Source organism: Carassius carassius, chromosome 16 (genome assembly GCF_963082965.1).
Source record: "Carassius carassius chromosome 16, fCarCar2.1, whole genome shotgun sequence".
In the NCBI taxonomy this organism is placed as follows: domain Eukaryota; kingdom Metazoa; phylum Chordata; class Actinopteri; order Cypriniformes; family Cyprinidae; genus Carassius; species Carassius carassius.
This window is the reverse complement of record NC_081770.1, coordinates 13,714,866-13,728,073: the sequence shown is the minus strand read 5'-3', so window position 1 is coordinate 13,728,073 and position 13,208 is coordinate 13,714,866. Positions and strand designations below refer to the sequence as shown.

The 13,208-nt window shown below is 37.6% G+C and overlaps 1 protein-coding gene and 1 long non-coding RNA gene across 4 annotated transcripts in view; one reads left to right on the top strand and one right to left on the bottom strand.

Moving 5' to 3' along the window:
• LOC132159554 (uncharacterized) overlaps positions 1-13,208 on the bottom strand; it is a 1,375,546-nt gene that overhangs the window by 128,542 nt on the left and 1,233,796 nt on the right. The gene's annotated exons all lie outside the window — the stretch shown is intronic.
• Positions 4,650-6,943, top strand: LOC132159087 (uncharacterized). Of its 3 annotated transcripts, none has more exons than XR_009437776.1 (4): positions 4,693-4,895; positions 5,160-5,213; positions 5,305-5,374; positions 6,718-6,943. It is a non-coding gene; the product is annotated as an uncharacterized LOC132159087 (long non-coding RNA). The 3 variants fall into 3 exon arrangements; XR_009437777.1 differs by having other exon boundaries at positions 6,673-6,943; XR_009437775.1 differs by lacking the exons at positions 5,160-5,213; positions 5,305-5,374 and having other exon boundaries at positions 4,650-4,760; positions 4,856-4,895; positions 6,673-6,943.

Genomic DNA, 13,208 nt, shown 5'->3' with positions numbered 1-13,208 from the left:
GATTAATTAATGTTATACTACGGGGCAGTTGAATGCTTGAATCTGATTGGCTGACGAACGTTCTGAGGTGTGCAATTATTTTCTGGGAAACGCATGGCGAACGTAGCTCCAGGCAACTCTCTTGACCGCATTACAGTTTCATATCACTTTGCATTGTTAACAGTAATAATGGTCACGCAGTTTGCACAAAAAGGTGTTGTCAGCGCTGCCCTGGTGATTTTATCTGTTAGCCTATAAAGTGTAGCAACGTAAAGGCTACACATGACATATTTCTCACTAGCGATATAATAACAGTGCTGTTTACAGACACTGCAGCAGAAGAGTGTTTAGAGACGCACAGAGGTACGTTAGCCTAATTCACACAAGCTCTTTCTCTTTCTCTGTTTGTCTCTGTTGCTCTTGCACTCTTTCTAATAACTTCATTAATAACTCCATTAGAATGTTATCAACGGCTAAAGCCTCCGTTACCAACTTTAAAACGATGTTTTGGTACTAGCGAAAGAGGCATTGGATGAGATGCGGAAGAAATAGTCCTACTCACAATAGCGATTTAAGTACAAAAACCAAACGAATCCCTTTAAATAAATCATCTGATCGATGTCTTGAGGTGTGGTAACCCTAGTATAAGTGGAATAATTGACTCCGGACCATTAAATTATTATAAAAATAATGCACACCCGAGGTGTAACGGCCACTACGCTTCGCAGAGGTGCATTATTTTTCAAATAATTCAACGGTCCGAATTCAATTATTCCTTACTTAACTAACGGACCTTATTTTGAAGTGCTACTAATTATGTTTACACAGTGATTGATGACATTGATGGTAAAACAATGAATACTGTTTTTTATGCAGTGATATGCTATGAAAACCAAAATATTGGCATTTGTTTTATTCTTTAACATTATTGTAAAAGGAATATCGGTGTGTTGCAGTTTATCTATCTGTCTGAATTCACACAACCCAGTGTTGCGCAATATTCAGTTGGTGGAGCATCCACAAATATTAATTATAGTTCCCCTGTTGTGGGCAGGTCCTTGAGACAACACACAAACGAATAGAACTGAAAATATTAGCGCAACACTCATCAAATCGCAACATTTTTAATGGATTATTTCTAAAAGGTAATAAACTTTCAATGTTAATTTATAACTGCAAGTTTCAAAACCATGCATAGTTTGTGGAACATGATAAATCATCATATTTTCTGGACCCCCTTAAGTAATAAGGGACCCCTAAAAGACCTCCTGTCAGTAAAACAGAGAGACAAAACTGCTGAGAGAATTAGCCCACTGTGGGTTATTCTAAACAACACTGAATGCTGTCAATTGCTTTTGTACCATTTACATTCTTCATAATACTTACAGAAAAAAAATAGCATTCATTTTTGGATTTTGGTCCTGAATGCAGTGTTAAAGCAGTGTTTCTTTAATTTTTTCCTTCCTTCTTCACAAATTTGCTTTAAGAGAAATTTGCTAAGTTTGTTATTACAATGATTTTTTTGGTAGTCTCTGGCCATAAATTATTCTGCACAGTAAATGCTCAGCTGCATAGAACTGTTCTGAAACGGACTAATAAAAAATGACTCTCTCCTGCGGCCTTTTATGTTGAAATAAGCTGATCATGAGTAAAATGCAGTAAATAGCCAATCTGTTGCTTTCAGTGAACTCTGTGTTGTATTTGCTTACAGATCAGGACACATTTATGTGGCTAATCTCGCTCACAAATATTTCAATGAAATAATGCTGAACCATTCCCGAGCCAGATAACCTTACCTTAAATGAGGCATGTCTGTTAGTATAGATATGGCTGTTTAGACATTTTTATTATAATTTTATTATAAACATTCAAGGAAACAGTTGGAATTCATATAGACAGAACTATTGGTGCGAAGAATGTAGCTAATACATAAAAAACAAACGAACAACATTTGTATGTCAAGCTCTCAAAGGCCCAGTACAAAGCACTGCACCTGCTGGAAATGTCTGACTTAGGAATACTTTCGAACTTTCGATTTATTAATACTATAGATTTAGAGATACAGACCTATGATGTGAGGAGTGATGCAAAAATGGTGTAAAAAAATACATAAAAATAAATTTTAAAAACCTTTCAAAAAATACTTTTCGATAAACTTTCGCTTTAAACGGTAACGCGCTTGAGTATGGCTGCCTCAGGAAACAGGCAGACATGAAATAAATTAACATTTAAATCACACTTGGGAAATCCGTTAAACAATAACATAAACAATTGTATTCGTGTTACTATTTAAACTTACTTGCAGTAGTTTAGACAGTCGTGTGCAGCAGGAAGTCTTTGAAACACTTTCGATTTGTGATCGCTGTTAAACACACCTCCATCACGATATTGTTGTCTGTCACATGACAAATCAAAATCCAGTTTAAATATTTTGATAACCTCAGTTAGAGTTTTTAAAGATGAATTTGCATTTTCATGACCACAGGCCAACAGACTCTGGACTTTACAAAGTAACCACCAGACGACACTCAACATGATGCAGCCTAATATTACCGTTTCATATACGAATCTTATACATTAATATGACTCAAACTGGCAACTGTGACAGTAGCGCCATCTCTTGGCAGTAAAGTGAACGTGCAGAAAAGTTACAGCAATTTTTTTTACATTTTAATACATTTGGAGTTGAAAGCTTCCCTGCTTCCGAATTGTGTTTTGCTACTTTTTTTTTTTTTTTTTTTTTAAGAGCAACATAAACAGAGTGAACATTTAATGCTGAGGACTTCTCCTTTTTTAATAAAAGGTAAGAAAGAATGGAAGGACACAGACTAGGAGACAGCATAGGGCGCATGTATCCACCAAAGCGTGACAACTGAGCTTCGAAGAAGAATGCCACAACACAAGACTCAGCCAAGACAGAGTGGTAGTCCAGCATGCCTTTGGGCATCTGAATGTCTTGGTGAAGGATCAAAGAAATCCAGAACGCCAGGGAATATCTTGTAGTGCAGGGGATTTTAGCTGCTTGTGTTTTGCACAACTTGTCTTCGGATCTCATTACCAGAGTCTTGGATGCCCCAGAGATGGAGATGAAAATGAATAAAATGAGCACACTTAAAGTAAGCATGACAGTGTTATTCTATTGTTAATTGTTTATTGTAAACACAGACAAGCAATACATTTTAAATTAAAATATTACTTGTATGTCATTTTGAGCTGGGGAAATAGGGAACCTGTTTTTTTTTTTTTTTTTTTTTTCAGAACTATCCTGGGATCCTTTTCCATTCTTTGGATGCCCCATGAAGAAAAAGTAAAAGAGCAGAAGATGACTACACTTACCAAAGGGAGAATTGTTTTATTGTTAATGCATTTGAAATCAGTTTGTTTGTCACATTGCGTTAATGAAACAGAAAACCTGTGCTTATAAGAACTATATTAGCACCTATTTTCCTATGCAACAAATTTTGTTGGCAATTGTCTGTTAAATGTGTACTATAAAAAATAAAACAATATCTTAACTTTTCATGACCTTTTTCATTTATCAAGACGGCAACAGTGTTTTGACATGAAGAACTATAAAGAGGACAAAAACAATAGGGTGGTGTAAAGGATGTGCGCCTGTATTTATGTGGGCTTACAATGCCAACATTATTTGTTCAAAGGACTGTTGTGAAGCTGACATCTATGCAAGAATTTCTTCATGACTCCTTTCTGTAGCTAATTCTGACTCCCTCAGATAATCAAGAAGACCACTGTCCTGTCCCTCCTGCAGGTGTTTGTTGTAACACTCTCTGAAGCACGTTTCTACATTTAAGGCCTATGAGGCCTATATCCTATATCTCAACACTCTCAGCTGTCGCCACAACAGGAAAACTTATGTCATGCTGGTCACACAACAGGGCATCCATTTCTTTAAAAACTGAAATCTCATTGAACTGCTACTTGTGTTGCTATTATTCACTGTAAACCCAGATTTTAATTCAACTCAAGAAATTGAGTTCATATTACGTTTCTAATTTATTGACATTACTTGTTAATTCTGAGTAAGCTGAACTTTTTCATGTCCTTTCTTATTGTACTTGTGTTTTTAAGTCCAATCAGTAGTTTCTACTCAAACAAATTGGGTTTGTATTACTTAAACATGTCATTTCTTTACATTACTTAAGAATTCTGAGTAAACTGTACTTTTTAATGGCCTATCTTATTGTAATTATGTGTTTGAGTTCAAACAACTCAATATCATCAAGTTTTGCCTGTTACTAACTGCTGCATCCTGGCGCTTCCCGTCTCATGCCGAGGCGTGTCCAGTGGTTCATAGGGTCAAAAACAAAATATGAAATCGCGAATTATTTTCCATGGAGTCACGGGTAAATTTGTGATTTCCGGATTTTATTGTTGTGTCCCTGATGTTAACGTAAAATTGATGAAAACTTGAAGAGGTGCTGTACAATATTGTAATGATTGGAGGTAAAGAGGAAGATCTTATTTTTTTCATCACAGCAAATTATCCAGTGTTGAAATCCTAGTGTTGGGGACTTTTAGAGTAAAGTGTTAAAGTTGTGGTGTTGAATTTTATAGCTAGTGTAAACAGCCCCCTCTGGCCGGTGTAAATACTCAGAGTTACCTTTGAGTGTTAATAGTCACATCCGGGACATTTGCTCGTGTGCACGCGCCTGACCCATCTGAAATACTTTTCACAGACGCCATTTTCTTTGCTCACGACGCGGCTCGTATGAGGACGGAATACGGCGAAATAAAGTGTATAATCTTACTCATAAAATGGGGTTTGTAATATCATATCGTTTATAATGACATTTATTTGCTGTGTGCGCATAAACTTTTCTCAAGGACATTTCCTTTCACTCACGATTCGGAACAGACGAGGACGTCTTTTAGTTTCTATATGGGAAATCTAAAAAGTAAGTGTTTTTATCTCATTTAAAATGTGTTTAATAACTTCATATTGGTTTTTAGTGATATTTATGTGCTTTACTCCAAAACTTTTTCTCAAGAGAGATATTTTCTTCTACTCGCGATGGGGAGAAGATGGGAAATTCGTTTTTTATCAAAGGAAAACACCATAAGTAAGTGATTTACCTCGTTTACATGTATTTTATAAGATGATATTACTTTATGGTGATAAATACTCTGTGCGCCTAAACGAGCCTAACGGATCCTCACAGATTTGAACTGCTGTGCAGCAGACCATGATGGTGCAGACGCGGAAAAGACCAGAAGTAAGCGTTTTACCTCATTTAAAATATCTATTTTATAACAGCATATTGATTTATTGTGACATTAATATGTTGTGCGCTCCTACACCTTCAGAGAGATATTTTCTTTCACTCACAAAGCGGAGCAGACGGGGAAGTTGGTTTTAACAAGGAAAACACGGTAAGTAAGTGTTTTACTTCATTTGCTATATGTAACGTTACGTTATTTCATAAAATAATATTATTTAGTAACGTTAATGCTATTTGTATGCTGTGTGTGCCTAGACGATCTGAAACATTTCTCACAGATTAAATTTGATATCAAAATAGCAATATCAGTAATGTTAATTGTTTCTTGCATGTGTCCTGACCAAATGTTGTCATTTTTGTCATTATACTAAGCATTAATTTAATGAGTTTTCATAATGTTGAGTTTAAGTATATTGTATTTTAGTTATTTATTCCATATATATGTATGTATGTGTATGTTTCATTTGTATACGTAAAAAAAAAAAACTTTTCAATATACTCAAATCCTCTATAATGCATGAGTTAAATTGTTCACCCTTCAAAGTGAATTTGTGCCCTCACAAGACTTGGAATATGACACATGGGTAGCATGAACTACAGATTAGATATGATTTTTTTTGGTACTGTCATTTATTTATGTGCTGTCCCATTTATGCGCATACATTTTGATAGACAGAGCCCTCAGCGCAGTGAGATCAGCATGGAAATCAGGAATCATAGAAAGAATCAGAAACATACTGAACTTTTTCATATTATTTAACAAATATCCTGACTAGATTGTTGGTCTCTGTGCATGACTGTGTGTTCATGAGACACTATTAGTTTAGTTAGTTGCACAAAAGTTGTGAAAAAAAAACTGTGTACTTTCTTCACTGAGTTGAATCTTTTTCAATGATTCCTTACTAGAGCTTTGGTTGTTATGACTGTCAAAATGACAGCTGACAGATTAACGTGATAACTTCATGTTGCAACGAGCACAGCAGATGTATTTACCTCAGAGAAAAAAAGCACATATGTTGTATTTCATGCTTTGTTTTTATTAATCTTCATTTTTCACAACTTGTGTGCTTTTCCTAGTTGAGTTGGATTGAATTGCTTTGCTAATAGATTCTCATGAACACATATTCATGCACAGAGACCAGCAGTCGGGTAAATAAATGATGACATCATTTAAAAAAAAAAATTGTGGCGAAATAATCCTTAAAACAAATTGTTCACCTGAATTGTTATTCACTTATACTCATGCCATTCTACAGACACCATGTAAGACATGTATGTCATACAGGTTTGGAACCACATGAGGATGAAAAAAAATGATGACAGAATTTTTGGGTAAATGCTTTGAGTGAACTATTATTGTATTGTAATTGATACTTGTCTGATATTTCACCTGTTAATAATATTTTTGATAAATGGATGTAAAATGATTGTTTTTTTCTCCCCAATTTTACAGAAGCACTTTTGTGATGCTGCAAGTGGGAGTGGATTTCTTGCTTAGATGGAAAGTGCAGAGAACCACATCCTGTCGTCCTGAAAAAAAGAAAGAGACTACTTTCTCCAAGGAGGTCCAAACGCCATTGGCACAGACTTTGTTCAGTGATCAGTAACATACATTAAGCCAGGGCCGTCCTTAGGGGGTGCAACTGATGCAGTTGCACCGGACTCCACACTTGAGGTGTAAACGGACTGAATGAGCCCCCCCACCCCCCGGGAACGCTTCCTACTTCGCACCGGGTCCCAAATCAGCAAAGTATGGGCCTGCATTCATAGTTAATGGTAATGACTGAGATGCTGTGGTTTTAGCAGATAAATGTAAGCACTATAAACCTGATTAAATTGAGAATACATATGGACCAAATAAGTTTTTTTGTGCCTTTGCACTGATTTGCTTTGACATTTTTTTAATTGTTGTAAAGTATGTTCTTTATATGAATTGAAAACACTGAATGTGAAGACATTTTGGTGCAGGGAAAAAGAATTACAATATTTCAGTTAAAATAAATAAATAAGTGTAAACATTCATTGTTTTGTGAATTAATGTATCTCTCTCTCTCTCTCTCTCTCTCTATATATATATATGTGTGTGTGTGTCTTATATAATATATATATATATATATATATATATATATACACACAATGTTTTTGTTGTTGTTGTGTTTAAAACACTTATTACAGTGTTGTTATTTAACTCCAATAGTGTTACATTTTAACACCGTATTGGTGTTGCAAGTGTCACCACTTTTAAAAGTGATGATTTAACACTCGTGTGGTGGTATCCATATATACACTGAGAAAGTGTTAAATTTAACTATTGGTTATAAATTTCCGATTTCAAATTTGTAGTGTGCCATCACTGAGGAAACTACACACTAGAAACCTATTAGACCATGGATTTGTTTCTTTTGTTGCTAAAAAAAAAAAACCTCAGTTTTTTTAAGTAAATTCAACTTATCCGGGTTTACAGTGTTGTCTTCCAGCTTTTTGTAAGCATCTTCTAGTGTGTACCACTTTCTCTGTACTTTTTCTGGGTTTTCTGTGTCTCTGAATTGACTGGACAGCTTACATGCCATGTCCTTTCAGAACATTTTTTTCTTTCCTCTGGATGATTTTACTTTGTTCCGTAGTTCATTTAGATTTTTGGGAAGTTCACCCTCTTTCTCCTGGTTCTGATGCATTAAATCGATTAAGTACAGTGTTTGGTGCCTGGTGAAGCCACAGTTGGTGGGTATCGAGGACTGTTCACATGTAGTAGGTTGTAACTTCTCACTCTCCTCCATATTGCAGTCCCCAGCCTCATCTACACTCTCAGAAAATAAAGTAGGCCTACATAATTGTACCTTTAGGAGTACAATAGCTTGTCACTGGGGCTGTACCCTCAAGGGTACAGCTTTTGTACACTTGGCATAGGGAACATATTTGTACCCTTGTGATTTGTACCTTAAGAGACCAGTTTTGTACAGAGGTGGGAAGTCCAGGGGCCAAAGAGTAAAAGTCCAGCAGCCGATTTCACCAGAGGAACCAAGTCATTCCTTCATAGTCACAAACGACTCTAAAGTTAAATCCCAAGTCCTCAAAGATTTAAAGTTAATGAGATAATTAAGTGACTATTGAATGTGCATTAGTGATTAACACCTGCTGTTATTGAGAATTACAGAGGATCAGATGTTGATGTTTTATTAGTTAAAATCAGAATCAGAATCAGAATGAGCTTTATTGCCAGGTATGTTCACACATACGAGGAATTTGTTTTCGTGACAGAGCTCCGCAGTGCAACATAACAGCGACAGAACAAAAAACACAATAAGGAATAAAAAATACAAAAAAATACAAATAGGTGGGTAAGGATTGACAATATACAAATTGACAATGTATGGCAGGTATATTAAAATGAGCATTTATGTATGTACATGTATATTATGTGGAAAAGTTTTAACTGTACGCTAAGTATGTGTGTTGGATAAATAAGTGTATGTGTATATAAATATAAGTAGTGTAGTGTGTTCCATGTATGTACATGTATATTATGTGCAAAATATTTAAGTGTACGCTAAGTATGTGTGTTGGATAAAAAGTGTAGTGTATATAAATAGTGTAGTGAGTCCCACAGTTATTATCAGCTGTTCATAAGATGGATTGCCTGAGGGAAGAAACTGTTCCTGTGTCTGGTCGTTCTGGTGCTCAGTGCTCTGTAGCGTCGACCAGATGGTAACAGTTCAAACAGGGAGTGTGCTGGATGTGAGGGGTCCAGAGTGATTTTAACAGCCCTTTTGCTCACTCTGGATAAGTACAGTTCTTGAATAGATGGGAGGGTTGAACCGATGATTCGCTCAGCAGTCCGGACTACCCTCTGTAGTCTTCTGAGGTCAGATTTAGAAGCTGAGCTGAACCAGACAGTTACTGAAGTGCAGAGGATGGATTCGATGATGGTGGAGTAGAACTGTTTCAGCAGATCCTGTGGCAGGTTAAACTTCCTCAGCTGGCGAAGGAAGTACAACCTCTGCTGGGCCTTTTTCACAATGGAGTCAATGTGAACGTCCCACTTCAGGTCCTGAGAGATAGTGGTGCCCAGGAACCTGAATGACTCCACTGCAGTCACAGTGCTGTTCATGATGGTGAGTGGGGGGAGTGCAGGGGGGTTTCTCCTGAAGTCCACAGTCATCTCCACTGTTTTGAGCGTGTTAAGCTCCAGGTTGTTGAGAGTGCACTAGACAGCCAGCTCTTTAACCTCCTGTCTGTAAGCAGACTCGTCACCGTCCTGAATGAGGCCGATGAGTGTGGTGTCATCTGCAAACTTCAGGAGCTTGACAGAGGGGTCCTTAGATGTGCAATCGTTAGTGTACAGGGAGAAGAGCAGTGGGGAGAGAACACAGCCCTGGGGAGCTCCGGTGCTGATTGTACGGGTGCTGGATGTGTATTTTCCCAGCCTCACTAGCTGCTGCCTGTCTGTCAGGAAGCTGTTGATCCACTGACAGACTGAGGTGGGCATGGAGAGCTGAGTTAGTTTGGGCAGGAGGAGGTTTGGGATGATCGTGTTGAAGGCAGAGCTGAAGTCCAAAAACAGGATCCTCACATAGGTCCCCGGTCTGTCTAGGTGTTGCAGAACATAATGCAGTCCGATGTTTACTGCATCGTCCACAGACCTGTTTGCTCTGTAGGCAAACTGAAGAGGATCTAGCAAGGGTCCAGTGATGTCTTTCAGGTGGGCCAGCACCAGTTTTTCAAATGACTTCATGACTACAGACGTTAGAGCCACAGGCCTGTAGTCATTTAGTCCTGTAATTTTGGATTTCTTTGGGATAGGGATGATGGTGGAGCATTTGAAGCATGAAGGGACTTCGCACAGTTCCAGCGATCTGTTGAAGATCTGTGTGAAGATGGGGGCCAGCTGGTCAGCACAGGATTTCAGACAGGCTGGTGTAACGCAATCTGGGCCTGGTGCTTTTTTCCTTTTCTGCTTCCGGAAGACCTGGCGCACCGCATCCTCGCTGATCTGTATTGCAGGTGTGGGGGAGAGGGGGGATGCAGGAGGTGTGAATGGTGAGAGCGCTTGATTGGAGAGGTGTTCAGGGTGGGTTGCAGGAGTTGTGAGTGGTGTGAACAGTTGTTTGGAGAGGCATTCAGGGTTGGTTGCAGGAGTTGTGAATGGTGAGAGCGGTTGATTGGAGAGGTGATCAGGATGGGTTGCAGGAGCTGTGAATGGTGTGAACGGTTGTTTGGAGAGGCATTCAGGGTTGTTTGCAGGAGTTGTGAATGGTGTGAACGTTTGTTTGGAGAGGCATTCAGGGTTGGTTGCAGGAGTTGTTATTGGTGTGAATAGTTGTGTGGGGAGGTGTTCAGGGCAGGTGATGGGTGTTCTTTCAAACCTGCAGTAAAACTCGTTCAGATCGTCTGCCAGTCGTTGATTCTCCACAGTGCTGGGGGGTGGTGTCTTGTAATTGGAAATGATGCCACCAAAATGATGCCACCATCATGGAGATCAGTGTTTGGTTTAGTTGTGCTCTTGACCCTTGACTAGTTTTGTTAGATCTCTCTCTGTAGCTCTGCATGGGGTGTTGTGGAGAAGGCAGAACTGTGACATATGAAAAACATATAGTTACAATGAGCAGGTTTAACTATATCGCAAATGTTTTTGTTTTCTTTCTTATCACATGTCTAGGCTTTGAATAATTCCAGTGACACTACAGCATGCACACAAAAAAGCATTGCTCTAATATTTACAGGGTATGGATTTTTTATTTGTAACACATATAGAAGTTTGAACTCCAGTGCTTTTTAGACACACACACACATATATCAAGAGCCAGCATATGAATCTCTACAATGGTGACAATCAACAAAATGCTTCATGTTGCAATACATGAATTACTTCCATAATGCACTGCAGTATGAATAATAATTTTCACCACTGTTGAGGATCTTATGATAAATGTTCATGGCTAAATGCCTAATTCCAAAGTGTTTTTTTTTTTCTTAATATTGAAGCGTTATTATGGTGGCATTTGCATAATGAGATCTCTCTCGTTTTTGAGAAAGTGACATACAGTTAAGTATGGTGACCCGTACTCAGAATTCGTATTCCTTATTTAACCCATCCAAAGTGCACAGACAGAGCAGTGAATACACGGCAGTTCTCTCTAACAACTAAGCCACGAACTCTTCTCGCATAATCAAGAAATTTTATCAAGATCATACAGTCATCATAAGCATAAGACATCTGCTAGATCAAGAGTTGTATCAGCATTGCACAAATGTTTGCTGCAAAACAATAATTCAATTGTTTAGAAGCAACTTTTTAAACACTGCTTAAAGGCTCAAGAGCTCAACTGAACCAAATACTCACCACAATTATGGTGGCAAGTTTTTTTTTTCAATTGATTTCATGCAAGGCTGTGCTTAAAGTCAGTTGTAGTTCTTGTGTTTCTCTTTTCTTCAGTGATGTTGATTGTAAACAGCAGGTGTTCATCACTAATGTATTTTCATTTAATTAGTCACTTAATTATCTCATTAACTTTTACTCTTCGAGGACTTGGGATTTGACTCAAGACTCGTTTGTGACTTGGAAGGAATGACTTGTTTCCTCCTCTGATGAAATCATCTGCTGAGTTCATGGATGGAGCAAAATATGGCAGGACTTTTACTCTTTGGCACCTGGACTACCCAAATCGTAACCGTGGTATGACTTCGTCTCCGCGAAAAGAAAGAAACAGAAGAAACCGGACGTTCTTTAAAATTGAGATTCAAGCAGCCAATCAGGACTGGCTCTACAAATTGTACCTTAACCTTTAAAAGAAATGGTACATATATGTACCTTTTAATGTGTTGGAACATATATGTACCTTTTTGACCCTCAAAAAGGTACATACATGTACCTTGAGGTCCAATAATAAGCCCTATGGGGTACGTTAGTGTAGATTGTACCTTGGGGGACAGAAATGGACTCCTACTGTACCCCTATTTCTGACAGTGTAGCTAATAATACAGAAAAAAAGCATTTACTTATTAGTTAGTAAACAGAGTTAAATATGTACTGTACTGACATTTATAGTGATGCATTATAATGCAAATGGAAAAAGTTAAGGTCCCTAAATCAAAGTAAGATAGCCCTGCCTTGACTCGTTTACTATGCAAGTAACAGTGTTCAATGAAAGGAAAAATGAGGTGAAAGTTTAGAAGTGTATAGTAATTTACCATGGACTTTGCCTTCCATACCTGAAGAAATTAGGACCGACACAGTCATCTTGTCATCCATAAAATATCTGTTGTCACCCTGTCTCTGGTATAATGTCTTAATGAATTTTGCAGAGTTATGATCATCTAGATAGAGCTGCATCAGAGAGTCCAAGAATAAAGAATAAACTAAACACAATAACGAATATAATGTCAGATGCAATGCTAAAAAATACAGACTAATTTAAAGGGATACTCCACCCCAAAATGAAAATGAAAACAGAAACACTTTATTTATTTTTGTTTTTAGAAAAACCACGACTTTATTCAGAGGAGGCTGTTAAACAGGAGACTGTTGACAAAGGAATTGTTGAATAAAGTCATTATTTTTGTTTTATTGACTTACAAAAAGTGTTCCCATTGCTTCATATAACCCAGATTGCACGTCTGATGGCAGATGGAGTATTCTGACGATGACCTTCATACCTTTTATGGACCTTGACACTGTTATTTACTTGGCAGTCTATGGGACAGTCACAGGCCTCCAGATTTTAAATTAAAATTACATTAAATTAAAAATAAAATTCTCAGGTTTTCAGCCAAAATATCTTAAATTGTGTTCCGTAGATGAACAAAGCTTTTACGGGTTTGTAACGACATGGGGGTAAGTGACTTATGACAAAATTAAATACACAATACAAGTAACAGTTGCTATGCAAATGCGTTATTTGTCACATTTGACACATTTGACTAAGATGCAATTAATCCACGTTTAGAATTTAATAGTGAACTCAGAAAAGGTATTTGCTCAGAGGTGTATCA